Here is a 27,924-nt window from a genome sequence, read left to right as displayed (position 1 = left end):
CAGCAGGGTTCCAGGGTATGGGGCTCACTGTTCAGGAGTACAGGGAGGCCAAAGAAAGACATTGGGGCAAACCCAATTGTAGGAGCACCAATGATCACAGGAAGATACCAAAATAAAGCCTTGCTGCTTCCACTGGGAAAATTACCAGGCAAAACCAGATGATCTTGGTCTCTTAATATTTTTGGCAAACAAGAGGGAGAAAGAGGTGGTTTTTTTCCTTTCCCTGCCCCAGCAGATGAGACACCAAAAAGGCTCTTCACCACTCTCCACAGAACAGACTGCCCTGGCCAGTATGCTCCTACTTCTAGGCCTTTTCGAAAGCTCAGGTGTTTTAGCTTCACTTCACACTGTTTCTACAATGAGCATGCATTACTTTTATAATCAGGAAGAAAAAAAAAATTACACTTAAAAAGCTGGCAGGGGCCTCCTGCTTTCAAGATGGTAATTTGAGGACACATGCTCCAACTCCTGCCTGATGCAAAAATCCTTTGAAATGTTCCACTAAATAGTAATAGACAGGGAACTAACTGTAGCAAGGCTGGAAAACAGAGAAGGATACCATAAACAGGCCAGAAGCTCTGAGGATTTCCTAGAACTGAAGCAGATAGGATCAGGGAGACATCCTAGAGACTATGAATTAGTGCACTTTTCCAGAGGGTGATTTAATTCTAAGGAGAGTGTATTAATTCTAAGTGTACACCCATATTTGCAGACACCCAGCCCCTGGAAACTCATCCTAAAGAAATAATGGGACATATGTATAAAGATGTACATTATGAGAATAACTGTAGTTTTTACTTTTTAGAATATTTTTCAAGGCTTATTAAACTCTACTTCTGTCCTTCAATGAAGTGTTTGCCCATCCCTACGCACTGTCTAAGTTGAAATCCATAAAAGCATTTTATTATTATGGTTATACAAATATTTTCCCATGCTGGGCTGCATGGCATTGTTAGAATTACATTGATTCCTCTGTGGATTCAATTTTATGACACCGGTCCACTTGAAAGACAGTATCTCTAGCATGGAGGAAAGATAAGATTCTCTATTTTTACACCCCATTAATTCCTAATAATTATGTCACATTTTATGTTGGCTTATATGTTTCTTGTGCAGTTTTATCCCTTATATTTTCTCAGTTCATTTTCTTTAATGATCTGCCTTTCCCCCCAAACTTTTAGTCATACTCTCCATTCAGTGAACTGTCCCCCTCTTTTTTTCCTGAAGACCACCCTTACTCCTCTTCTCCTTTGTGGGCTGAGACTTTCAGAGGCCATCACACAGTTGTCTCCCAGGATTCCTGCCCTTCCCTCCAGGGTTAGAGGCCATCAATTCCATGTTTTCACCTTTCCTGGTTTATACCCTGGTCTTGCTGGAGAACAACCTCAACTACATTCCTAAAAGAGGTAGATAAATACTAAAAATGAAAATGGAAACACTTCCAAATGCTGCAGAAATAAAAGAAGACATGGAGTGTATATTGTGAGCATATTTATCAAGTTCATTGAAAAATTCATTGAAATGGATCAATTTCTGGGGTGCCTGGGTGGCTCAGTTGGTTAAGCGTCCAACTTCAGCTCAGGTCATGAGCCTGCAGCTTGTGGGTTCAAGCCCCACATCAGGCTCTGTGCTGACAGCTCAGAGTCTGGAGTCTGCTTTGGATTCTGTGCCTCCCTTTCTCTGCTCACACTCTGTATCTGTCTGTCTGTCTCTCTCAAAAATAAACATAAAAAAAAAAAGAAATGGATCAATTTCTTTAAAAAGTAGAGCCTACCAAAATTAATAAGAATAGAAAACCTGAATCATTCCATAACCACTTAACAAACTGAATCAATGGTTAAAACTCTTTCTACAAAGAAGCAAAGCACTTGCGTGGAAAAATCTACCAATCATTTAAAAAATGGGTAAATTTCAGTCTTCCCCAAATTCTTTCAAAAAAAGAACTACTACTCCCAATTTATATCTTTTTAGGACTAGCACAATCAAATCTAACCTTGAATACCAAACACCAGACAAGAAATGTATGAAAAAGAAGGGTGCCTGGGTAGCTCAGTTAGTTAAGCATTTGACTCTTGATTTCAGCTCAGTCATGAGATGGAGCCTGACATCGGGCTCCATGATGAGCGTGGAGCCTGCTTAAGATTCTCTCTCTTTCTCTCTGGCCCTCTCCCCCACTTTTGCCCTCTCTCTCTTAAAAAAAAAAAAAAAAAAAAGTATGCAAAGGGATGTTAAATGCCAACTTCACTCATATGGTAAGGATGCCTACCACTCAACAAAACCCAAGCTCTCCTTTTCTTCCTGGGTACCAAGATTACCCTTTCCAGCTTCCCTTGCTGTTCATGTGGCCAGGGGATTATTTTCTAATCAATGAAATGTGAGCAATGTGTCAATTTCAGGCCAAGACTTTTAAGTACTCATACTTTCCCTACACTCCCTTTTTTCCCCCATTCTGGCTGAAAGCAGAGAATTATTAGGCCTTAGGGGATTTGGGATCCACAAGACAGACAGAGCCTCATTCCCACCAGCTGGGTTGTTATATGAGAAAAAAATGAACTTTGATCATGTAAAACCATGGAAATTTGGGGGGACTGCTAGAGCATCTAACATTACCCCTTATCAGAAATTCCTGGTCTGAAGTGGGGTGCTGCCATACTAAAACCAAAATATGTAACCGTAGCTTAGCAATTGAGGGCAAGCTACCAGGAAATAGATTTCATAGGCCAAACCAACATTTGGTAAACCATTGGTGAAACTGTCACCTGGGATAACTTGGAAGGTAGACCAAATGCCCACTGGAGACCATCGTCATAAGGAAAATGGTTGGACAAGTTGGAGTGGTAGCACGTGTTGGTGTTTGCTGCATTCAGCAAGGATTATGAGGAAGAGTTGAGCACAGGTGACAACAGTTGGTTTGAGAACAAAGATGAGGAAGTAGCATAAAATTTTGGGTCGGAAAAGCTGAACCAAGAATCTAAACCCTAAAAGCTTCACTAGTACACCCAGGTTCCTTAATTACACAGAGGGAATCAGCACTACAGCCAAATCAGATTAGGACTGCCACCATCTACTCCACCACTAACCACTCTAGCGTAACACAGTTGCCAGGTGATTCCCATCAAGTTGAAAGACAGACTTGAGGGTGAAGAAGCAAACAAACAAGGCATGTTTGAGAATTACGTCTACAACTAGGCAGCCTCATTTAGGTGGTGAACACCAGAAATGGGGCTAGTCAAAATGGTCAGGTTTAGATGCACCGGAAGTGTAAAATAAACACCAGATTTCAAAGACTCAGTAAAAAAAGAAGCTAGAATATCTTAATTTTTTACATTGGTTACACATTGAAATGATAATATTTTAGGACTCTATTGCAAATAGAAAAAAAAAAAAAAATCAGGCCTACCCTTAAGAGGCCATGAGTGCAAAACAAACTTTAGACCTCCAAACTTGCAATAGCAAGACATTCCCATACACAGGTGGTTCTGTTTCTGGGCTCTCAAAAATTTCTTAAGAGAGTAAAACTCCCAAATTATGTGCTATAATATCCATGATTAATCATCTTTGATTCAGGTACAAAGAATATAAAATATATGAAGTCATTAAGAACATGATAGAGAAAAATGGGGTACCCAAAACACATTTTTTTGTTTACTCATCAAACTGAAAACAACAGACTTCATAAGAATTCTTTAAGAAAACAATTCCCTATAGTTTGGGATCTAGAGAAACAGACATATTAAACAAAAGTTGTGTAAACATACTCACTGGAGAATGCTGCCTGCAGGTAAAGATGGAGGGCTTTTTGATTCACCTAAGCTATGACCCCTAGGTATCGAGTTACTTCTAGAAAATATGATAATTAAAACACTAAACTATTTTATGCCGTGCACTAGCCTCTGGCTGGTGGTCAAGCCACTTAGAACACACGTCTTATTTTAAGAAATACCTCCGTTCTGGAACAAGACTTTCTGAGAGCCATCCTGCAGAGTTCCGGGATCAGATCTGGAGGAAGCAACATTTCAACAGGTGTACCATCAACACATCACACTGTGCAGGATGGAGGGACCCCATGCCCTACCATGTTAAACATCGTGGCCATGTGCACTCACCTGGGCTCCTGCCATCACCTCCTCCTCTTAGAGCCCAGGACAAACCACCTTCTCCTCCCTGTGAGGCTTAACAGCAACCAGGATGCTGCTATAAGCACTGAGATAGCGTAGAGCTTCATTCACAAGGTCTGTGATCTGCTTTTTTTTTTTTTTTTAAAGCCCGAGTTCTTGTTTCTAAGCACATGGGGTTATTTGGTAGCAAAGTATACTGCATGGAAATGGCTATCATGTATTTTAGAACTTTCCATGACAGAATTTGCTTTTTCTAGGGGAAAAAAATCCAAAATATGTTGGTCCCTGTCTTGGTTGATTGTTGCTATTCCCAAATGAGGGTGCCTGGCTCTCTGGCCAGCTGGCATCCATGTGCTTGCTCTGTCATGAGGCACAGGTGTGGGCCCTTTGGAGGGTCCTGCAGGGCTCAGCAAGGTGATGAGACCCCAGGTGTCTTCCAGAGTACCTTGTGTTTTCAAAGTTTCCTCATCGTTGTTGCTGAGGTATGTCTTGCAATCACAGGAACCACGAGAGCTGATCCAGCCACAATGTTGGCTTCAAAAGGGGAAATGTCTATAAGGGCTCACCACAAAAGGATTAATTATATTTTTTTGATGTGCCATTAAAAGCCAGCACTTATTTGGTGTTGCAAATAGCATAGCAATAAGAGCAAGAATGTAGTTGCTAAGTGCGAGGCAATATTATTACTCCTTCACTAGAGTGTTATACTTTTAGAATTTGAGTTAGAAACTTTCGACAACAAAAATATAATAATATTCATTTGTAGGCTTGCTCTTGAGGCTGTAGCAACGAGTGTGGACACTTATCCTGAAGTCCTGGCAGAGATTCCTCCTGTAGCTATATGGCCAAGCAACCTTATTTGTGTTCTGGGGCTATCCCTCTGGCAATGTTAATGCTATTGCCCACTGAGATACAGGCCATTATGGCTGTTTGACACCTTGTATTCTCAAACCTATTGACCTTAGATGGAGATATTTTTACATATTTAGTGTAGTTTTGAAAATGTACCTTAGACATTTGATGTCCCTAAGCAAGATTTGGTTATAGACTTTAGGCTAAAGGCTTGAACCAGAGATTAATTTAGAACCAGAGAAGAAGCTTACAACACCTTCACCACTGAAAAATCACTAGGATAGTCATTGAGTTAATTAGAAAAATGATTATAATTTTTTATCTTTCCATGGATTGTTTTAAACTTGAGGTATTACATTATAGTAGTTTTAGGTATACAACATAATGATTCAATATTTGTATATATTGTAAATAATCACCACAGTAAGTTAACATCTGTGACCATACATAATTAATACATTTTTTCTTATGATGAGAACTTTTAAGATTTACTCTCTTAGCTACTTTCAAATGTGCAATATGTATTATTAACCATAGTTTCCATGCTGTACATCATATCCCCATGACATTTCTTTTGTAACTACAAGTTTGTACCTTTGGACCCCCTTCACCTATTTCTCTCTCCCTCTACCCCTCAATTCTGGCAACCACCAATCTGTTCTCTATATCTATGAACTTGGTTTTTGTTTTGTTTTTTAGATTCCACATGTAAGTGAGATCATACGGTATTTGTCTTTCTTTGTCTGATTTATTTCACTTAGCATAATACCCTCACAGTCCATCCATATTGTAGCAAATGGCAAGATGTCATTTTTTTTAATGGTTGAATGACAGTTCAGAGTATCTGTGTTTGTGTGTATCACATCTTCTTTATCCATTCATCCATTGATAGGCACTTAGGTTGTTTCCATATCTGGGCTATTGTAAATAATGCTGCAGTGAACATGGAGATACAAATATCTTTTCAAGTTAGTGTTTTCATTTTCTTTGGAAATCCAGTGAAATCGCTGGATTCTAGGTGATCTATCTCTAATTTTTTGAGAGACCTCCATACTGTTTTCCACAGTGACTGCACCAATTTACATTCCCACCAACTGCATGAAGTTTCTCGTTTCTTCACATCCTTCACTTGTTATTTTTTGTTTTTTTTGAAATTAGTCATTCAGACAGGTGTGAGGGGATTGTTCATTGTGGTTTTGATTTGTGTTTCCCTCATGATGAGTGATGTTGAGCAGCTTTTCATGTGTAACTTTTTAAATTAAATTTTTATTTTGGAATAATTTTCAATTTACAGAAAGTTGCAAAGATAGTTCAGGGTTCCTATATGCCCCTCATCCAACTTCCCCTAATGTTAACACGTTACCTAACCATGGTACATGTGTCAAAACTAAGAAATTAACACTAGTACAATACTATTAATTGAACTACAGACACTATGTGAACTTCACTAGTTTTTCCATTAATGTCTGCCCTCTGTCTCCGGATGTGATCCAGGGTTCTGCTTTGAACCATGCCTTTTTAGTCTCCTCTGTTCTGTGACAGTTTTTCAGTCTTTTCTTGTTTTCGTAACTTGAAAGGTCAGGTGTATTGTAGAAGTCCCTCAAGTTGGGTTTGTCTGGTATTTTCTCATTATTAGACTGGGGTTATGGGTTTGGCAAGAATGCCACAGATATAAAGTGCTGTTCTCATCATTTCATGTCAAAGAATACACATCAACACAATTTATCACTGGTGATGTTGACCTTGATCATTTGGTTAAGGTCATGCCCATGAGGATTCTCCACTGTAAAGTTACTGACTTTTCCCTTTCTACACTCAATTTTTTGGAAGTGAATCACCAAGTCTAGCTCACATTCAAGAGTGGGGGAATTAAGATCCACCTCCTGGAAGGAGGAGAATCCACATATATAATTTGGTATTCTCTTTAAGGAAGATTTGTCCCTTCTCCATTTATTTCTTTAGTCATTTATATCAGTATAGATTAATGGATAGTTACTTTATTCTTTGTGTTATAATCCATTACTATCATTTTTTGTTATTGTTCAAAATTTTCTAACTTTGGCCATTGGGAGTTCTTTCGGTTGGCTCCTGTGTCCCTTTGACACTCCCCCATCCTTCATCCCTTCTTTTCTTTCTTTCTTTCTTTCTTTCTTTCTTTCTTTCTTTCTTCTTTCCTTTTTTCCCTCTGTTTTTCCCCACCACTCTTCCCTCAACCTCCAATTTCTATTTCTCTCTCTCCATGTCTCTTCCTTCCTTACTATTTCCTTACTTTATTTCTTTAGTGAGAACTTCCTTACTTCCCTGCTTTCAAGATGCTCTAAGCTCATCTTGTATTTCTCTGCCCAGTTCTATCAAGGGTAATTTTGATATTAAGATTTTAAATACACAGAGAACAGGATACAAAGCAGCCATAGTTCACAATATTGATACTGTTGAAGTAATTAGTATGGAATCCACATAATGTGTTTTGGGGGGAAAAGGTGACATTCCATCTGCCTTTGTTGGGAAAGTATCAGGTAACTCTATGAAAGATGAATTCACATATGAAGAAAGAAGTGACATTGATTCAGTTCCAGAATTAAGCTGACTTCTGGAATTCTTCCTTCTTTTTAATTCATTCATCTCATCCTGACACTCATTTTCATATTCACACAATTTTTCCAGGACAAACATCCAACTAGAAAAAATATTTTATAAAGATCATCTTAAGAGGCGTTGTCTATGTAATTTCCAGAAAGGAGATGGGTATGATGTATGTGCCATCTGCCTGGATGAATGTGGAGATGGGAACAGCTCAGCAAACTTCTCAGTTTCCATATTTATCACTGCAAACATGTAGTTGTAGACTCTTGGTTAAACACATCCAAAAACAAGTTGTCTCATCTGTAAACAAACAAACAAACAAACAAAAGGGTGCCTTCTCAGAAAAATTGACTGTAACACAGAGTGGTCATGAACTCTCCAAGCACACCCCATAGACCTTTAGCTTGGGTCAGAAACTAGCTGTTGTGGGCTGAACTGTATCTTCCCAAAATTCATATGTTGAAGTTCTAACCCTATTACCTCTGAATGTGGGGGCACCTGGGTGGCTCAGTTGGTTAAGCATCCGACTTCGGCTCAGGTCATTATCTCGTGGTCAGTGAGTTCGAGCCCCGCATCTGGCTCTGTGCTGACAGCTCAGAGCCTGGAGCCTGCTTCAGATTCTGCATCTCCCTCTTTCTCTCTCCTCCCCCGCTCATGCTCTGTCTCTCTCTTCTCAAAAAAATAAATAAACGTTAAAAAAAAAAAGGAGCTTTATATTACCTCTGAATGTGACTGCATTTGGAGATGGAGTCTTTAAAGGTGTAATTAAGGTGAAAGAGGTCATCAGAGTGGGCCTTACTCCAATGACTGGTGCCTTTATAAGAGATTAGGGGGCACCTGTGTCTAACTCTTGGTTTCAACTCAGGTCATAATCTCACAGCTCATGATTTGAGGCCCAACTCAGGTCATAATCTCACAGTTCATGATTTGAGCCCATATTGGGCTCCTTGCTGTCAACACAGTCTACTTTGGATTCTCTCTCTCCCTCCCTCTCTCGCTGCCCCTCCCCTGCTCACTCTCTCTCTCTCTCAAAATAAATAAACTTTAAAAACTAGATAGATTAGATAGATAGATAGATAGATAGATAGATAAAGGACACAGACACACACAGAGGGAAGACCAACTAAAGACATACAAAGAAGACAGCCATCACCAAGCCAAGGAGAGAGGCCCACCTGCCCACACCTTGATTTTGGACTTTCAGCCTCCAGAACTCTGAGACAATAAATTTCTGTTGTTGAAGCCACCTAGTCTGTGGTACTATAAAAGGGCAGCCTAAGCAAACTCATACACTAGTCATTTGGGGCTAATCCTGCTCTTAACACAATATGAGAGCATACTCAGTCTGCGAGGAAGATGACATGGAAAATTCCAACAGTATTGAAAAAAACACAAAAGTAATAAATTCAATGTCATGGTCCAGCCACATCCCAGTGGGGGAGCAAGATGACAGTGTAGGAAACACTAACCTTCAGAGGCTGATCAACTTATCTCCCTTTAAAATGTTATTTAGATGCTTCCGATTCTGTGTCTCCCTCTCTCTCTGCCTCTCCCCCGTTCATGCTCTGTCTCTCTCTGTCTCAAAAATAAATAAATGTAAAAAAAAAATTAAAAAAAAAAAAGGGGGGGGGGCGCCTGGGTGGCTCAGTCGGTTGAGCGTCCGACTTCAGCTCAGGTCACGATCTCACGGTCCGTAAGTTCGAGCCCCGCGTGGGCTCTGGGCTGATGGCTCGGAGCCTGGAGCCTGCTTCCGATTCTGTGTCTCCCTCTCTCTCTGCCCCTCCCCCTTTCATGCTCTGTCTTTCTCTGTCTCAAAAATAAATAAGCGTAAAAAAAAAAATTTTTTTTAAATAAAATGTTATTTAGAAATATCATTTGATTTTTTCCCCCTTCAAGTGTTTCTATAAAATAATTTGCATTAGCATTCCATAGTTTAATCAGATTATTGAAAGAGGAGTTTTGATTAGGTGTTTAACAGTAGGAATATCCTTCATTTCACTATTAAGTATCTTTTTCAAATAGTCTTTATTTTTTAGAGCAGTTTTAGGTTCACAGGAAAACTGAGTAAAAAGGGCAGAGCAATCCCACACATGCACAGCCTCCCCTATTATGGGGAGTGGTACACCAAGAGAATGGTACATTTTTTACAATTGATGAACCTCCATTGGCACACATAAGCCACACTGATCACCCAAAGTACACAGTTTACATTAGGGTGCACTCTTGGTGTTGTACATTTTATGAGTTTGGACCATCATATATACTGACATATATCCATCATTACAGTATTTATTGCCCTGAAAATCCTCTGTTTTATCTATTCATCCCTCCCTCTTGCTAATCCCTGGCAATCATTGATCTTTTTACCTGTTTCCATAGCTTTGTCTTTCCAGAATACCATATAGTTGGAATCACATAGAGTATGTAGACTTTTCAGATTGGCTTATTTCAGTAATATACATTTAAGTTTCCTCCATATCTATTCATGGCTTAATAGCTCATTTCTTTTTAGCACTAAATAATATTCCATTGTCTAGATGTACCACAGGTTATTATCTATTCACCTACCAAAGGACATCTTGGTTGCTTTCAAGTTTTGGCAGTTGTGAATAAAGCACTTTTACATATCTGTGTGCAGATACCTGTGTAGACATGAGTTTTCAACTCCTTTAACTAAATACCATGGAGTGATTGTTGCATATCATATGGTGAGAGTATGTTTAGTTTTGTAAGAAATTTCCAAACTGTACTAAGTATAATTTAAACTAAGTATAATTAAACAGTCAAATATAGCCAAAAAGTGTTTGCAAATGCTTAGTAGGGCTTGTATATAAGACCTAGATCAGATATACAGAGACTTTTTTGCATATGGGTCCATCTGCTTAGCCTAAGCCAATGTCCACCACAATAAAAAAGAAAATCACCTGAATTCATTGAGTTGGAAACAATTTGTTCCAGGATTTCCTGAAATTGCCATCATTCAGGAAAGAAAGCAAACTAATTTAGTCTTTTTCTTCAATGGAACACTACAAATAAAAAGAAATATGCTCAACAGCTGTCTTTCTCTTTTCTGTTCCCAAAGCAAGAACAGTCTGTGGTTGGAGCAGATCTGGAAATAGTAATTTAAAGGAGGTTTTAAGTACTATTTATTGTGTTATGCATGAGTTTGATTCAGCAGGTAAGTGAACACATCTGGCCTTTATCTCCTAAACTTCAGTACCCTTAAGCATTCTATGGGTGTCATCAAAGTACAAGATGGACACTACCAGGAAATTCAGAACTTCAGCAACTGATCTGTTGCACCTCCAACTAAAGCATATTGAACCATCAGCTTACCTGTGTACAGGCAAATTACACACCTTGAGTATCAGATTTGAAAGTGAGTACTTATGTTTAACAGAACTTGTGATGTATCTAAACAATATATTTTCAAAAATTAAATTGTTATGTGCAATTGTAATGGTGCAAGGTACATATGTGTGTTTAATCAAAATGCCAAGAATTTTTAATATGGCTGTTTGAGCCACACACAATAAATGCATGTTTTTCACTATAAGTGGAACTTCAGATTTTAAAAGTTTTTAAATGTTGATTTATTATTTTAAGGAGGGGGGAGAGGCACAGGGAGAGGGAGAGAGATAATCCCAAGCAGGCTCTGTGCTGACAGCACAGAGCCCCAGGCGGAGCTCAATCCCATGAACCATGAGATCATGACCTGAGCTGAAATCACAAGTCGGATGCTCAACCATTGAGCCACCCAGGTGCCCCTAGAATTTTAAATTTTTAATAAAATGCCGGATTCATTCTATATCCTCTAAGTTCTTACTATATGATAGCAATATAGGAGTAAGATAGGAGGCTTCTGCCTCCATTTTAGCTGAATGTTGAATTTTTTCCCTGAGCTATTTGGAGATCAACCAAAATGAATCTTCAGTGCACCTCAGTGAAGTCCACTTAAAGCACTCATTCTCCTACAGTGTTAGTTTAAAGAAGCTGGGCTTTCACTTCTATATCAGTTCAATGCCACAGAATAGGTTATAAACAGCCAGAGATGCTGTAAGGGGTCAAATGCTCAGGGTTCTAGCCTCTGCTTTCCCTGTGATGCCCACAGAGAACAGGGTTTATGGGAGCCCCACTAGGAGCCAGGCCAGTTTTCTCTCTCTCCCCTGCATCAGTGAGGCACATAGGAAAGTGCCTGAAATACTACAGAGACTGCCACTGGGCTATAAAGATCAAGACACACAAACAAAACCTAAACTCTCTATATATTAAAGCAAGCAGAAATGGATCTTACTGAGAGGAGAGAGCGTCAGGGGGCACAATGGACTCTCCTTAGGTACATTTGAAGTTCCTGAAATTGGGCAATTTTGTTCCTCACGTGTGTGGTTGGACAATTTCCCCCACAAAACAAAACCAAGAATAAATAGGGTTTAGAAATCAACAGAATCTTCTGCATCTCTTCCTCAGGAAAGATGTCATTAAGGAATATTTGTTTTTGTTTGTTATTGTCCTGCTATTATTTTAACCTGTGAGCCTTTGCTTTGCAGGCCAGGAAATCCCAGGCTGACATTGCTCCAATGGAAAAGGAGTGATGGAGAAACTGGAGAGAACATTGAGGTTTACAAAACCCCAGTTAAATTCTTCACACACTGAGAGTTACACAGACCTCTGTTCCTTCTGAAACAAAAAAAAAACTGGACAAAATACATGAAAAATGATTTTCAAGAGAGTGGACATCAGGTAGGGAAGGAGTGCTCTCCGAGATAGGAAATAAACAGGTAAGCCCTACAATTGCCCCAGATAAGGCCTTGGGACAGTTTCCAAGTCATGGTGAAGGGTGGGGGATCAGATAAAACCTAGCAGACCTCCTAAATTGGAAAGACAGATCAGAGAATCTAGAGAGGCCAAGGAGGCTAGAGTTTGTAGGACACAGAGCTGTATAGGAAGAGAACTCTGGAGCTCTGCAGAGGGTCTCCCACAAGTATTCAGCAAAGCATTGATAGTGCACACAAGTGAGGAAACTACTCAGGCCACCTGACAGGATTAGAGGGAACAGTGCCCAGTGATTACACTCTGCTGGGAATAGGGCCTGGTATTAATGGCAAATTGGATACCAAAGCTGGACAGTAATAATTTCAGATGATGGGGTGCCCCCAAAGCAGTACCCACTTTTAATCAAAACCCTTATATGGGGCTGTGCCCCCAAAGAAAGAATACATGGCTTGGGAACCAAGGAGTGACATCACTTACCACCGCATTCAGTAAACCACATAGGGAATTTGTGCTTCCTGTCCTCACAACTCTGGGCTCTTCAACTCCTGGTTCCCAAAGGGAGAACATCTCTTCCAGGAGACATAGCAAAAATCCCTTCAAGTTTAAGCTGTGACTGCCACCTGTGTATCTCAGCAACTTGAGCCAAAGGACCACCAGGGAAGAAGGGGAGACACCAGTCTGGCAGGGCTATTATGTTTTTAGGTACAATTGACACATAACATTATATTCATTTCAGGTGTACAACATAATGATTCTATAACTGTATTCACTGCAAAATAATCACCACAATAAGTCTAGTTACATCCATTGTTATATAAAGTCACAAAATTTTTTCGTGACTAGAACATTTAAGATTTACTCTCCTGGCAACTTGCAAATATGCAATACAATATTATTGACTACAGTCACCATACTGAGCATTACATCCCATGACTTATTTATTCTATAAATGGAAGTTTGTATCTCTTGACTGTTTTCACCCATTTCACATACTCCCTAACCCTCAAGGTCCCCTCTGCCAACCACCATTCTGTTCTCAGTATTTATGAGTTTTGATTTCTCATTTGTTTTTTTAGACCACATATAAGCAAAGTCATATGGCATTTTCTCTGTTTGACTTACTTCACTTAGCATAATACCTTCTAGGTTCACCCATGTTGTTTCAAATGGCAAGATGTAACTTTTTATGGCTAAGTAGTATTCCATCATATGGAATCTTCTTTATCCACTCATTCGTTAGTGAACAATTAGGTTGTTTCCATATCTTGGCTACTGTAAATAATGCTGGCTGCAAAGGTCAGAAGGGTGCATATATCTTTTTGAATTACTGTTTTAATTTTCTTTGGATAAATACCTAGAAGTGGAATTGTTGGATCATATGCTAGTTGTATTTGCAACTTTTTTTATTTTCTATAGTGGCTGCATCAATTTATATTTCCACCAACAATGTACAAGAGGTCCCTTTCCCTATATCCTCACCAATACTTTTTATTTCTTATTTTCTTGATATTAGCCATTCTAATAAGTATGAAGTAATACCTCACTGTGGTTTTGATTTGCATTTCTCTGATGATTAGTGATGTTGAGCATCTTTTTATGTGCATGTTTGTAATATGTGTGTCTTCTTCAGAAAAATGACTATTCAGATCCTCTGCCCAATTTTTAATTGTTTGGGATTGTTTGTTTGTTTGTTTGTGATTGAATTGTATGAGTTCTTTATACATTTTGGATATTAACCTTTATCAGATATGTTATTTGCAAATATCTTCTGCCATTTAGTAGGTTGCCTCCTCATTTTATGGATGGTTTCTTTTGCTGTTCAGAAGATTTTTGTTTGATATAGCTACACTTGTTCACAGCTGAGTTTGAACAATGTGGAGGTTAGGGCGCTGACACCCTACACAGTAGAAAATCCATCCATGTGTGGATTTTTTTGGTCCCCAAAAATGTAACTACTAACAGCCTACTGTTGAGTGGAAGCCTTAATGATAACATAAATAGCTGATTAATACTTACTTTGTATGTTTGTATACATGTATACTATATTTTTATAATAAAGCTAGAGAAAAGAAAATCATAAGAAAGAGGGCACCTGTGTGGCTCAGTAGGTTAAGCAACCAACTCTTGATTTTGGCTCAGATTTCATGGATCGTGAGATCGAGCCCCATGTCAGGCTCTCTGCTGACAGTGTGGAGCTTGCTTAGGATTCTCTCTCTCTCCCTCTCTCTCTGTCCCTCTCCAATGTGTGCTTGATCTCTGTGTCTGAAAATAAACATTTTAATAAAAGAAAATCATAAGAAAGAGAAAATACATTTATAGTACTGTACTGTGTTTATTGAAAAAAATCCATGTGTAAGTGGACCCATGCAGTTCAGAATTAACTGTACTTTTGCTTTTGTTGCCTTTTGCTTTTAAAGTCAGATTCAAAAAATCATCTCTAAGACCAATGTCAAGGAGTCTACTGCCTTTGTTTTCTTCTAAAAATTTTATGGTTTCTGGTCTTACATTCAAGTCTTTAGTCCATTTTGAGTTAATTTTTGTATATGATGTAAGATAGTCTAGTCTTATACTTTTGCATGTGGATGTTCAGTTTTCCCAACATCATTTTTTGAAGAAACTGTCCTTCCGTATTGTATCTTGGCCCCTTTATTGTAAATTAATTGACCATATCTATGTGGGTTATTTCGAGGTTTTTCTATTCTGTTCAGTTGATCTATGTGTCTGTTTTTCTGCCAATATCATACAGTTTTCATTACTACAGTTGTGTCATTTAGTTCAAAAACAGGTATCATGATGCCTCCTGCTTTGTTACCCAAGATTTCATTATCTATTTGGGGTCTTTTCTCGTTTCATATAAGTTATAAGATTGTTCCAGTTCTGTGTAAAATGCTTTTGGAATTTTGATAGGGATTGCACTGAATCTGTAGATTGCTCTGAGTAACATAGATATATTAACAATATTAATTTTTCTGATCCATAAGCATGGAATATCTTTCCATTTATGTGTGTCTTCTTCAATTTCTTTCATCAATGTCTTATAATTTTCAGTGTATAGGTTTTTCATCTCCTTGGTTAAATTTATTCTTAGGTTTTATTTATTTATTTATTTATTTATTTATTTATTTATTTTAGGAGGAGCTCACTTTATTGGGGGGAGGGCACTGCATGTGGCCAACAGATGAAGGCAGCCTCGTGGGCATTCTACACACAACACTTAGAAATGTACACAGGAGGTTTTGCTAAGAAAGATCAACTGAAACATGGGTTCCTCTGGACAACTTCCCCAACCTCATCCCTCTAAAGAGTCGGGACACTCCCGACCACTTCCTTGAAGGCAAATGTGGTTGCTACAGGTAGAGCCCCTCAGGGGTACCTTCTTGTTTTTTATAAAAAACAGTTTCTTTAGATTTTTTGAAGTCTTCATTTGCTACTTTCATTCTATGGTCTCTCAAGGCCATCAGACCAGCTTCTGTACAGATTGCCTTGATGCCGGCCCCAGAGAGGTCATCTTTAGCCACGATCAAGTCATCCAGGGTTACATCATCAGCCAGCGTCATCCTGCTTATCTGGATCTGAAAGATGTGCTTCATAATCTTTTCATCTGGCCGGGGAACTCATTTGTCCTGTCAATGTTGCCTGGTCTGATAAGTGCTGGATCCAAAGTTTCTATTCAGTTTGTGGCTATGATAACTTTCACATCATTCCTTGAATCAAATCCATCCAACTGGTTCCACAGTTCCAACATTGTTCATTAAATTTCTCTCTCACCACCAGAATTTGAGTCCTATCTTTTTATTCCAATAGCATCAATTTCATCAAAAAACATAATGGATGGCACGTGTTCTTCTGCAACTTGAAACAATTCCCAAACGAGTTTGGGCCCATCACCTAGGTACTTCTGAATAAGTTCAGAGCCAACCACTCTTAGGGCAGTGACTAAGGTTTGGTTTGCTACTGCTTTGGCTAATAAGGTTTTACTTGTACCAGGTGGACCTTAGAGAATGGCCCTCTTTGGGGGCTTTATACCCATCTCTTCATAATATTCAGGATGAGTGAGAGGAAGCTCCACAGATCCTTAATTTCTTGGATTTGGCTGTCCAACCCACAGTATCAGCGTAGATTTCCTGGGGGAGCTTTTCTAACTTCATTACTGTGACTAAGGGATCCATGTCATCCATGAGCACCCCTATGATGGCATGCACCTTGTGGTTGAGAAGGACTGGCAGCCTGGTTCCAGCAGATCCTTGTCTACAAAGTAAAGAATGCTGACATAGTGTTCTGAGCCCACAGATGTGGACACGATGATCCACATGGTTGTCATCAATGATCCCTTCCAACGTTCCTACCAACTTTGGGGTCCCCCTCAGATCACCCACTTTTGATCTTTCCTCCTCTTGCTTTTCTTCTAAAGGCTTCATTTGTTCATGAATTCTAATGAATTCTTCCTCCATGAGAACACAGTCTTTAATTCTAACTTCAGTAATTTTAACCAGCAGAGTGTGAGGTGTCACCAGTGGCAGCTTGCTGGCAGCATCTGGTCCCTTTGTTTTCTTCTTCTTTTTCCCCGCTCTAGTTGGTACAGAACGTTCCTATTTCTTTTTTATGTTTATTTATTTTTGAGAGAGAGAGAGAGAGCATGAGTTGGGAGGGAGACACAGAATCCAAAGCAGGCTCCAGGCTCTGAGCTGTCAGCACAGAGCCCGATGTGGGACTTGAACTCATGAACTGCGAGATCATGACCTGAGCTAAAGTCAGACACTTAACCCACTGAGCCACCCAGGCGCCCCAGGAAGTTCATATTTCTTTTTGTTGTCCTTGTCATCCTTCTTGCCACCTCCAGGGCCATGATCACCACTCTGACTCTGACGCATCTTGCTTCAGCCGTTCAAATGGGTATTTTATTCTTTTTGATGCAATTAAGATTGTTTTCTTAATTTCTCTTTCTGATAGATGGCTCAGTGTTAGTGTATAGAAACAGTAGATTTTATATATTGATTTTGTATCCTGTGACTATACTATGAATTTGTTGAATAGTTCTGACAGTTTTTTCATGGAGTTTTTATGGATTTCTATATATAAAACCATGTCATCTGTAAATCATGCCATCCTTTCTGATTTGGATGCCTTTTATTTCTTTTTCTTGCTTAATTTCTCTGATGAGGCTTTCCAATACTGTGTTAAATAAAAGTAGTGAGAGTGGGCATCCTTGTCTTGTTCCTAACTAGAGGAAAAGCTTTCAGCTTTTCACCATTTTGCATGTTAGCTGTGGGCTTATCATATATGGTCTTTATTATCCTGAGGTACATTCCTATATATCCATTTTGTTGAGTTTTTATCATAAATGAATGTTGAATTTTGTCAAATGCTGTTCTTCATATATTGAGATGATCATGTGATTTTTATCCTTCATTTTATTGTTAATGTAGTACATCATGTTGATTGATTTGTTGAACCATCTTTGCATCCCTGGAATAAATTTCACTTGATCATGGTGTATGAGCTATTTAATGTATTGTTGAATTCAGTTTGCTAATATTTTGTTAGGATTTTGCATCTATATTCATCAGAGACATTAATTAGCCCGTAATTTTCTTTTTTGTGGTGTTCTTATCTGGTTTTGGTCTGGCAGGCTAATTGACACTGATCATTAGTAGGATATGTCTGCTGTGATAAAATGGAGGGAGAAAGGATCCATTTGGGTGCATTTCCTTTGTTCAGTTTGGATAGAAAATGGACAAGAGTGGGTGGGAGCTAAGGTGATGGAGTAGTAGAAGGACCCTGGGCTTGCTTGTTCTTTGAACACAGCTAAATAAATAACAAATCATTCTAAATACCCAACAAATGAAACTGAGGACTGACAGAACAAACTGCACACCTAGAGGGAGAAAAGAGGCCACATCATGGAAGGTAGGAGGTGTGGAGACATGTTTTGGGGGAGAAATGGATTGTGGGTGCTGCAGAGGGGAGAGAGCCCTGGTCATGGAGAGAGAAAAGAGAGAAAGGAGAGAGGAGTGCACAAAGGATCACACAAGGAAAACACTTCCACAAAGTCATTGACTGGGAAAATAAGAGGGGCTGATTTTTATGAGTTTTTGCAACCATAAAATCTAAATCTAAATCTAAATCTAAATCTAAATCTAAATCTAAATCTAAATCTAAATCTAAAAGCTGTAGTTTTAGAAGTCCTGGTGTAGAGCCCTGAAGGTGCTGCAGTGCTCCTGTAGAGAAGGCAGGCAAGTAACCTGGGGGCAGAAGGCATAATCATCTGAGGATCGTCTGAGATGCACTTGGAGAGAAGATTCCTCCTTCTTGGAGCACATCTGAGAGAGGTGGCATTGCCTCTCCAGGGACAAAGGAGCTGGCTAGCACCATTTCTCTCCCCTGCCCCTCAGCATAAATTAACTTCAGTAAACAGGACAGTGCCAACATTGGCTGCTTAATCTGCTTACACTAAACCTATTCCCACCCCCCTGTACTATCCTGGCAATGCTTTTCTTGGGCAAGTGTGCCTAAGAACCAGTGCAGTGGGTCCCTTCCCCCAGAAGACCAGCACAAACTCCCACATGCAACATGTCTACTGACCATAGAATTCTCCAAAGTTTCAACTCTAGTGGAAATAGTATCATATCTCTTTTAACAATTATACCAGAGCACACCTAGTTAAAACACACCATACTCTGGCCATGATCCAAACATTCCCCACCATCAGCAAGGATAAACTCTGCAGAGGACTGACCTGAGGAATAGAGCAGCAATAACACAATAGCAGAATGCACACAACGTACACCAGAGACACTTCCTGAAGTGCTAGGCATTATATAACCTATAAGTGTGGATATTATATAACTTCTTCTTCATAAAGCCATTACTCTCAGGATCAAGAAACATAACAGGCTTTCCTAACACACAGAAGAATACAGAGACCTAGATAAGATGCAAAGACAGAGAAATTCATCCCAAAAGAGAACAAGAAAAGGTCATGGCCAGGGATCTAATCAAAACAGATATAAGTAGTATGCCTAATCCAACATACCTAGATTGATTTAAAGCAACAATCTTAATAGTAGCTAGACTTGAGAAAAGCATAGAATCGCTTCTCGGCCTTTTGGCTAAGATCAAGTGGAGAAAAGCATAGAAGGCATCAGAGATACCCTTACCACAGAGATAAAAGAGCTTAAAACCAATCAGGCCAAAATGAAAAATGCAATAACCATGATACAAAACTGACCACAATGAGGAATGAATAAGTAATATAGAAGATAGAATTATAGAAAATAATGAAGTTGATCAAAAGAGGGAAAGAAAATCTTGGATCATGAAAGTAGACTCAGGGAACTCAATGACTCCATGAAATGTAATAACATTTGTGTTATAGGGGTCTCAAAAGAAGAAAAGAGAGAAATGGGGGCAGAAGATTTATTTGAAGAAATTAGAGCTGAAAACTTCCCCAATCTGGGGAAGGAAACAGACTTCCAAATCCAGGAGGCACAGAGAATTCCTATCAAAATCAATAAAAACAGGCCAATGCCAAGACATATTGCGATTAAATTTGCAAAATATAGAGATTTAAAAAAATCCTAAAATCAGCAAGACAAAAGAAGTCCCTAACTTGTAGGGGAAGACCAGTAAGGCTAGAAACAGATCTGTCCACAGAAACTTGACATGCCAGAAGGGAGTGGCATGATATGTCATGTGTGCTGAATGGGAAAAATCTGCAGCCAAGAATACTCTATCCAACAAAGCTATCATTCAGAATAGAAGAAGAGATAAAGAGTTCCCAGACAAAGAAAAACTAAAGTAGTTTATGACCACTAAACCAGCCCTGCACAAAATATTAAAGGGGACTCTGAGTGCAAAAGAAAGACCAAAAGCAACAAATACTAGAAGGAACAGAGAAAATATCCAGAGACAATGACAAAACAAGTAATTAAATGGCACTAAATTCATATCATTACTCTGAATTTAAACGGACTAAATGCTTCAATCAAAAGTCATAAGGTGTCAAAATGGATTAAAAAAAAACAAGGTCCAACTATTTGCTGCCTACAAGAGATTCATTTAAAAAAATTTTTTTAATGTTTATTTATTTTTGAGAAAAAGAGACAGAGAGTGAGTGGGGGAGGAGCAGAGAGAGAGAGGGAGACACAGAATTGGAAGCAGGCTCCTGGCTCTGAACTGTCAGCACAGAGCCTGATGCGGGGCTCGATCTCATGAACCGTGAGATCATGACCTGAGCCAAAGTAGGATGCTTAACTGACTGAGCCACCCAGGCACTCCAAGAGATTCATTTTAGACCTAAAGACATCTGCAGATTGAATGTGAGAGGATGGAGAAATATTTATCATGCAAATGGATGTCAAAAGAAAACCAGAGTAGCCATATTTATATCAGACAAATCAGGTTTTAAACCAAAGATTGTAACAAGAGATGAAGAAGGGCACTGCATCTTAATAAAGGGGTCTATCCAACAAGAAGATCTAACAATTATAATTATTTATGCCCCCAACTTAAAACACCCAAATATATCAATCAATTAATCACAAACATAAAGAAACTCATTGATAATAATACAATAACAGTGGGGAACTTTAATACCCCATTTACATCAGGGAACAGATATTCTAAGCAGAAAATCAACAAGGAAACAAGGGCTTTGAATGACACTCTAGACGAGATGTACTTAACAGATATATTCAGAACATTTCTTCCTAAAGCAGCAGAAAACACATTCTTTTTGAGTGCACAGGGAACATTCTCAGAATAGATCACATACTAAGTCACAAATAAGGCCTCAACAAGTACAAAAGGATTGAGATCATACCATGCATATTTTCTGACCACAATGCTATGAAACTAGAAAAAAATTGGAAAGGCCACAAACACATGGAGGTTAAAGAACATCCTACTAAAGAATGAATGGGGGTGGGGTGCCTGGGTGGCTCAGTCAGTTGAGCGTCCGATTTTTGGCTCAGGTTGTGATTTTGCAGTTTGTGAGTTCAAGCCATACATCAGGCTCTATGCTGACAGCTCAGAGCCTGGAGCCTGCTTCAGATTCTGTGTCTCCCTCTCTCTCTCTGCCCCTCCCCCACTTGTGTTCTATCTCTCTCACTCTCAAAAATAAATAAACATTAAAAAAATTTTTTTAAATAAAAAAAAAAAAAAGAATGAATGGGTCAACCAAGAAATTAAACCAGAAATTTTTTAAATACATGGAAATAAATGAAAATTAAAATATGAGTCAAAAACCTTTGGGATGCAGCAAAACAGTCATAAGAGTGACATATATAGCAATACAGGCCTACCTCAAGAAGCAAGAAAAATCTCAAATATATAACCTAACCTTACACCTAAAGAGCTAGAGAAAGAGCAACAATTGAAGCCTAAAGCCAGCAGGAGAAAGGAAATAATAAAGATTAGAGTAGAAATAAATGATATAGAAACTATAAAAACAGTAGAACAAATCAATGAAACCAGGAGCTGGTTCTTTGAAAAAATTAATAAAATTAAAAAACTCCTAACCAGACTCATCAAAAATAAAAGAGAAAGAACCCAAATAAATAAAATCACTAATAACAGAGGAAAAATAACAAACACCACCACAGAAATACAAACAAATTATAAGAGAATATTATGAAAAATTATATGCCAACAAATTGGGTAATCTAGAACAAATTTATAGATTCCTAGAAACATATAAACTACCAAAGCTGAAATAGGAAGAAACAGAAAACTTGAACAGACCGATAACCAGCAAAGAAATTGAATCAGTAATCAAAAATCTCCCAACAAACAGAAGTCCAGGGCCAGATGGCTTCACAGGGGTATTCTACCAAACATTTAAAGAGGTGTTAATACCTATTTTTCTCAAACTATTCCAAAAAATAGAAATGAAAGGAAACTTCCAAACTCATTCTACGAGGCCAGCATTTACCCTGATCCCAAAACGAGACAAAGACTCCACTAAAAAAGAAAACTAAAGGCCAATATCCCCAATGAACATGAATGCAAAATTTCTCAACAAAATACTAACAAATTGAATCCAACATACATTAAAAGAATCATTCACCACGATCAAGGGGAATTTATTCTTGCATTGCAAAGGTGGTTCAATATTCACAAATCAATCAGTGTAATATACCACATTAATAAAAGAAAGAATAAGAACCATATGAACTTCTCAATAGATGCAGAAAAAAGCATCTGACAAAGTACATTATCCATTCTTGATTAAAACCCTCAACAAAGTAGGGGTACAGAGAACATACCTCAACATCATAAAGGCCATACAAAAGACCCACAGCTAATATGATCCTCAATGGGGAAAAACTATGAGCTTTTCCTCTACAGTCAGGAAATTAACAGGGATGTCCACTCTCACCACTATTATTTATCAGAGCACTGGAAGTCCTAGCCTCAGCAATTGGACAACACCAAGAAATAAAAGAAGCAGGAAAAGACCTCTCTGACCTCAGCTGTAGCAATTTCTTACTTGACACATCCCCAAAGGCAAGGGAATTAAAAGCAAAAATGAACTACTGGACCTTATGAAGATAAAAAGCTTCTGCACAGCAAAGGAAACAACCAACAAAACTAAAAGGCAACCAACGGAATGGGAAAAGATATTCGCAAATGACATATCGGACAAAGGGCTAGTATCCAAAATCTATAAAGAGCTCTCCACACCCGAAAAACAAATAAGCCAGTGAAGAAATGGGCAGAAGACATTAATAGACACTTCTCTAAAGAAGACATCCGGATGGCCAACAGGCACATGAAAGGATGCTCGGCATCGCTCCTCATCAGGGAAATACAAATCAAAACCACACTCAGATATCACCTGACGCCAGAGTGGCCAAAATGAACAAATCAGGAGACTATAGATGCTGGCGAGGATGTGGAGAAATGGGAACCCTCTTGCACTGTTGGTGGGAATGCAAATTGGTGCAGCCACTCTGGAAAACAGTGTGGAGGTTCCTCAGAAAATTAAAAATAGACCTACCCTATGACCCAGCAATAGCACTGCTAGGAATTTACCCAAGGGATACAGGAGTACTGATGCATAGGGGCACTTGTACCCCAATGTTTATAGCAGCACTCTCAACAATAGCCAAATTGTGGAAAGAACCTAAATGTCCATCAACTGATGAATGGATAAAGAAATTGTGGTTTATATACACAACGGAGTACTACATGGCAATGAGAAAGAATGAAATATGGCCCTTTGTAGCAACGTGGATGGAGCTGGAGAGTGTGATGCTAAGTGAAATAAGCCATACAGAGAAAGACAGATACCATATGTTTTCACTCTTATGTGGATCCTGAGAAACTTTACAGAAACCTATGGTGGAGGGGAAGGAAAAAAAAAAAAAAAGAGGTTAGAGTGGGAGAGAGCCAAAGCATAAGAGACTCTTTTAAAAACTGAGAACAAACTGAGGGTTGATGGGGGCTGGGAGGGAGGGGAAGGTGGGTGATGGGTATTGAGGAGGGCACCTTTTGGGATGAGCACTGGGTGTTGTATGGAAACCAATTTGACAATAAATTTCATATATTGAAAAAAAAGAAATAAAAGATATCCAAATCAGCAAGGAAGAAATCAAACTGTCACTATTTATAGATGACATGATATTCTATGTAGAAAACACAAAAGACTCCACCAAAAAATTGCTAGAACTGATACACAAATTCAGTAAAGTCACAGGATACAAAATCAATGTACAGAAATCTGTTGCATTTCTATACACCAAAAATGAAGCAGCAGAAAGAGAAATAAAGGAATCAATCCCATTTACAGTTGTACCAAAAACCTTAAGATACCTAGAAATAAACTTAGCCAAAGTGATCAAAGATCTGTACTCTGAAAAATATAAAACACTGATAAAAAACAAGTCAAGATGACACAAAGAAATGGAAAGACATTCCATGCTCATGGATTGAAAACATTTTAGCCATTCTGACAGATGTGAGATTGGAAGAAAAAACATTTTTTTTCAATATATGAAATTTATTGTCAAATTGGTTTCCATACAACACCCAGTGCTCATCCCAAAAGGTGCCCTCCTCAATACCCATCCCCCACCCTCCCCTCCCTCCCACCCCCCATCAACACTCAGTTTGTTCTCAGTTTTTAACAGTCTCTTATGCTTTGGCTCTCTCCCACTCTAACCTCTTTTTTTTTTTTCCTTCCCCTCCCCCATGGGTTTCTGTTAAGTTTCTCAGGATCCACATAAGAGTGAAAACATATGGTATCTGTCTTTCTCTGTATGGCTTATTTCACTTAGCATCACACTCTCCAGTTCCATCCACGTTGCTACAAAGGGCCATATTTCGTTCTTTCTCATTGCCATGTAGTACTCCATTGTGTATATAAACCACAATTTCTTTATCCATTCATCAGCTGATGGACATTTAGGCTCTTTCCATAATTTGGCTATTGTTGAGAGTGCTGCTATAAACATTGGGGTACAAGTGCCCCTATGCATCAGTACTCCTGTATCCCTTGGGTAAATTCCTAGCAGTGCTATTGCTGGGTCATAGGGTAGGTCTATTTTTAATTTTCTGAGGAACCTCCACACTGCTTTCCAGAGTGGCTGCACCAATTTGTATTCCCACCAACAGTGCAAGAGGGTTCCCATTTCTCCACATCTTCGCCAACATCTATAGTCTCCTGATTTGTTCATTTTGGCCACTCTGACTGGCGTGAGGTGATATCTGAGTGTGGTTTTGATTTGTATTTCCCTGATAAGGAGCGACGTTGAGCATCTTTTCATGTGCCTATTGGCCATCTGGATGTCTTCTTTAGAGAAGTGTCTATTCATGTTTTCTGCCCATTTCTTCACTGGGTTATTTGTTTTTCGGGTGTGGAGTTTGGTGAGCTCTTTATAGATTTTGGATACTAATCCTTTGTCCGATATGTCATTTGCGAATATCTTTTCCCATTCCGTTGGTTGCCTTTTAGTTTTGTTGGTTGTTCCTTTGCTGTGCAGAAGCTTTTTATCTTCATAAGGTCCCAGTAATTCATTTTTGCTTTTAATTCCCTTGCCTTTGGGGAAGTGTTGAGTAAGAGATTGCTACGGCTGAGGTCAGAGAGGTCTTTTCCTGCTTTCTCCTCTAGGGTTTTGATGGTTTCCTGTCTCACATTCAGGTCCTTTATCCATTTTGAGTTTATTTTTGTGAATGGTGTGAGAAAGTGGTCTAGTTTCAACCTTCTGCATGTTGCTGTCCAGTTCTCCCAGCACCATTTGTTAAAGAGACTGTCTTTTTTCCATTGGATGTTCTTTCCTGCTTTGTCAAAGATGAGTTGGCCATACGTTTGTGGGTCTAGTTCTGGGGTTTCTATTCTATTCCATTGGTCTATGTGTCTGTTTTTGTGCCAATACCATGCTGTCTTGATGATGACAGCTTTGTAGTAGAGGCTAAAGTCTGGGATTGTGATGCCTCCTGCTTTGGTCTTCTTCTTCAAAATTACTTTGGCTATTCGGGCCTTTTGTGGTTCCATATGAATTTTAGAATTGCAAGAACAAACATTTTTAAATGTCTATCCTACCCACAGCAATCTACACATTTAATGCAATCCCTATCAAAATACCACCAGCATTTTTCACAGAGCTAGAACAAACAATCCTAAAATTTGTGTGGAAGTACAAAAGACCCCGAACACAGGAAACACAGGAAAAAAACACAGGAAACACAGATGTTGGCAAGGATGTGGAGAAAGGGGAACCCTCTTACACTGTTGGTGGGAATGCAAACTGGTGCAGCCACTCTGGAAAACAGTATGGATATTCCTCAAAAAGTTAAAAATAAAACCCTACAATCCAGCAATTGCACTACTAGTTATTTACTCAAAGGATACAAAAATACTGATTCAAAGGGATACATGCACTCTGATGTTTATAGCAGCCTTATTAACAACACCCAAACACTGGAAAGAGCCCAAATGTCCTTCAACTGATGAACGGATATAGAAGATGTGGTGTGATATATACATGTATATATACGTTGTATATATATATATATATATATATATATATATACAACGGAATATTAGCCATCAAAAAGAATGAAACCTTGCCATTTGCAATGCCATGGATGGAGCTAGAGTATTATGCTAAGTGAAATAAGTCAGTCAGAGAAAGACAAATATCATATGATTTCACTCATATGTGGAATTTAGAAAATAAAACAAATGAATATGGGGGAAAAGGAAAAAAAGAGAGGCAAACCAGACTCTTAGTTACAGAGAAAAAACTGAGGGTTACTGGGGAGGGGGGGTGGGCTAGATGGGTGATAGGCATTAAGAAGGGCACTTGTGATGAGCACTGGGTGTTGTATGTGAGTGATGAATCACTAAATTCTACACCTGAAACTATATTACACTGTATATTAACTAACAGGAATTTAAATAAAAACTTGAAAAAATGAAAGAAGAAAAAGAAAGAACAAACGAACAAAAATGGACAAGTGCAGGAATCCCAGCCTGAGTGGGATTTGGTGACAAGGGCTCAGAACCCCTTAGAGGTGAGAGTCTGTGTTATGCTACCAGGGTAGCCACTGGGACCAGCAAAGGTGCTAGCTGAGTTTGAGGGTAACCTAGAACGGAGAGCAGAAGAGGGAGATGATGAGTGTCAGCATGGCCCGGAGGCCAGTTCAGAAGTAGTGTTGTAGTTCCTCCCAGAAACATTCCCCGTATAAATTTCCCCCAGGAGGAGAAGTACACTGGCATCCCATGCATAGATGGGAAAGTGTTTCCAAGCAGTGCAATGGGCTGTAGTGGACCCTGTAAATCATCACCTAGATCTGCACCTACTGGGTGGCTATTGGCAGTTAGCTTTCAACTGTCAGCCCCTTAAGGGACTCTGCCTCAACTGCAGAGAGCTGCTTTGCCAGAGATCACATCTCTTCCCAGGGCAGCTTACATCCAATGATTAGCCAGCGACAGTATAAAGATCTGGCTATCTGGGCTCAACTTGGGGCAGCTCTGAAGGCTTTCCTAGCTCCAGAGCTCTCTGTGGGGTTGACCAAAGCCGTCACTGAGCCTGCATCTCAGTTGGACATCTTCCTGTGTCCACTCCTGCTCCCTACACCACCCTTCAACAGTATTGACCCTAAAGGCACTCCTTAGCAAACATCTCTCACATCTCATAGTCTGCTCCCTGGGAACCCAATCTGCAGCACCCAGATTGCACAGCTACTAAGTAAGGATGCTGGTTTTCCGTGCAGGTAGTATGGATTTGAAAGCTAACAAAACAATTACACTCTTTGGCATGCCTAAGCTGAGAATTTAGAATCAATCCTGCAGAGAAGAAAGCAGAGTGGGAGAAATCCTTAACTAACTTTAAGTCTTAAAGGACTGAGAAATCACTGAAGAGGTTGAGTTTTTCGAAGTGGCTTGATTGAATTTCAGTCAGGTAAATGAAGCTTGAGATAGAAATTAAAGGGAAACAATGAAGGGTTTCCTTTTTGCATACTGTGAGTCCTAGAAATCACACATATTACAAAATATTTATAATCAGTGAGATTTCACTGTCAGAATTGGAGAAATCATCAGAATTATAGTGCTTATATTAGTTACATAACTGTGTACTTTCCAAGGAACTGT

At 39.1% G+C, this 27,924-nt stretch overlaps 1 long non-coding RNA gene and 1 pseudogene across 1 annotated transcript in view; both read right to left on the bottom strand.

Annotated features, from left to right (window-relative positions):
- Window positions 1–7,645: 7,645 nt before the first annotated feature.
- The window catches only part of LOC132693216 (uncharacterized), a 58,306-nt gene continuing 38,027 nt past the window's right edge, over window positions 7,646–27,924 (bottom strand). The window contains exon 5 of the long non-coding RNA XR_009616659.1: window positions 7,646–7,853. This is a non-coding gene — a long non-coding RNA (uncharacterized LOC132693216). The remainder of the gene's footprint in view (window positions 7,854–27,924) is intronic.
- Window positions 15,674–17,204, bottom strand: LOC132693215 (26S proteasome regulatory subunit 4-like; annotated as a pseudogene).

The sequence above is a fragment of the Panthera onca genome, chromosome B1 (assembly GCF_046562875.1).
Source record: "Panthera onca isolate mPanOnc1 chromosome B1, mPanOnc1 haplotype 2, whole genome shotgun sequence".
NCBI classification, from domain to species: Eukaryota; Metazoa; Chordata; class Mammalia; order Carnivora; family Felidae; genus Panthera; species Panthera onca.
This window is presented reverse-complemented; position numbering and strand designations above follow the sequence as displayed.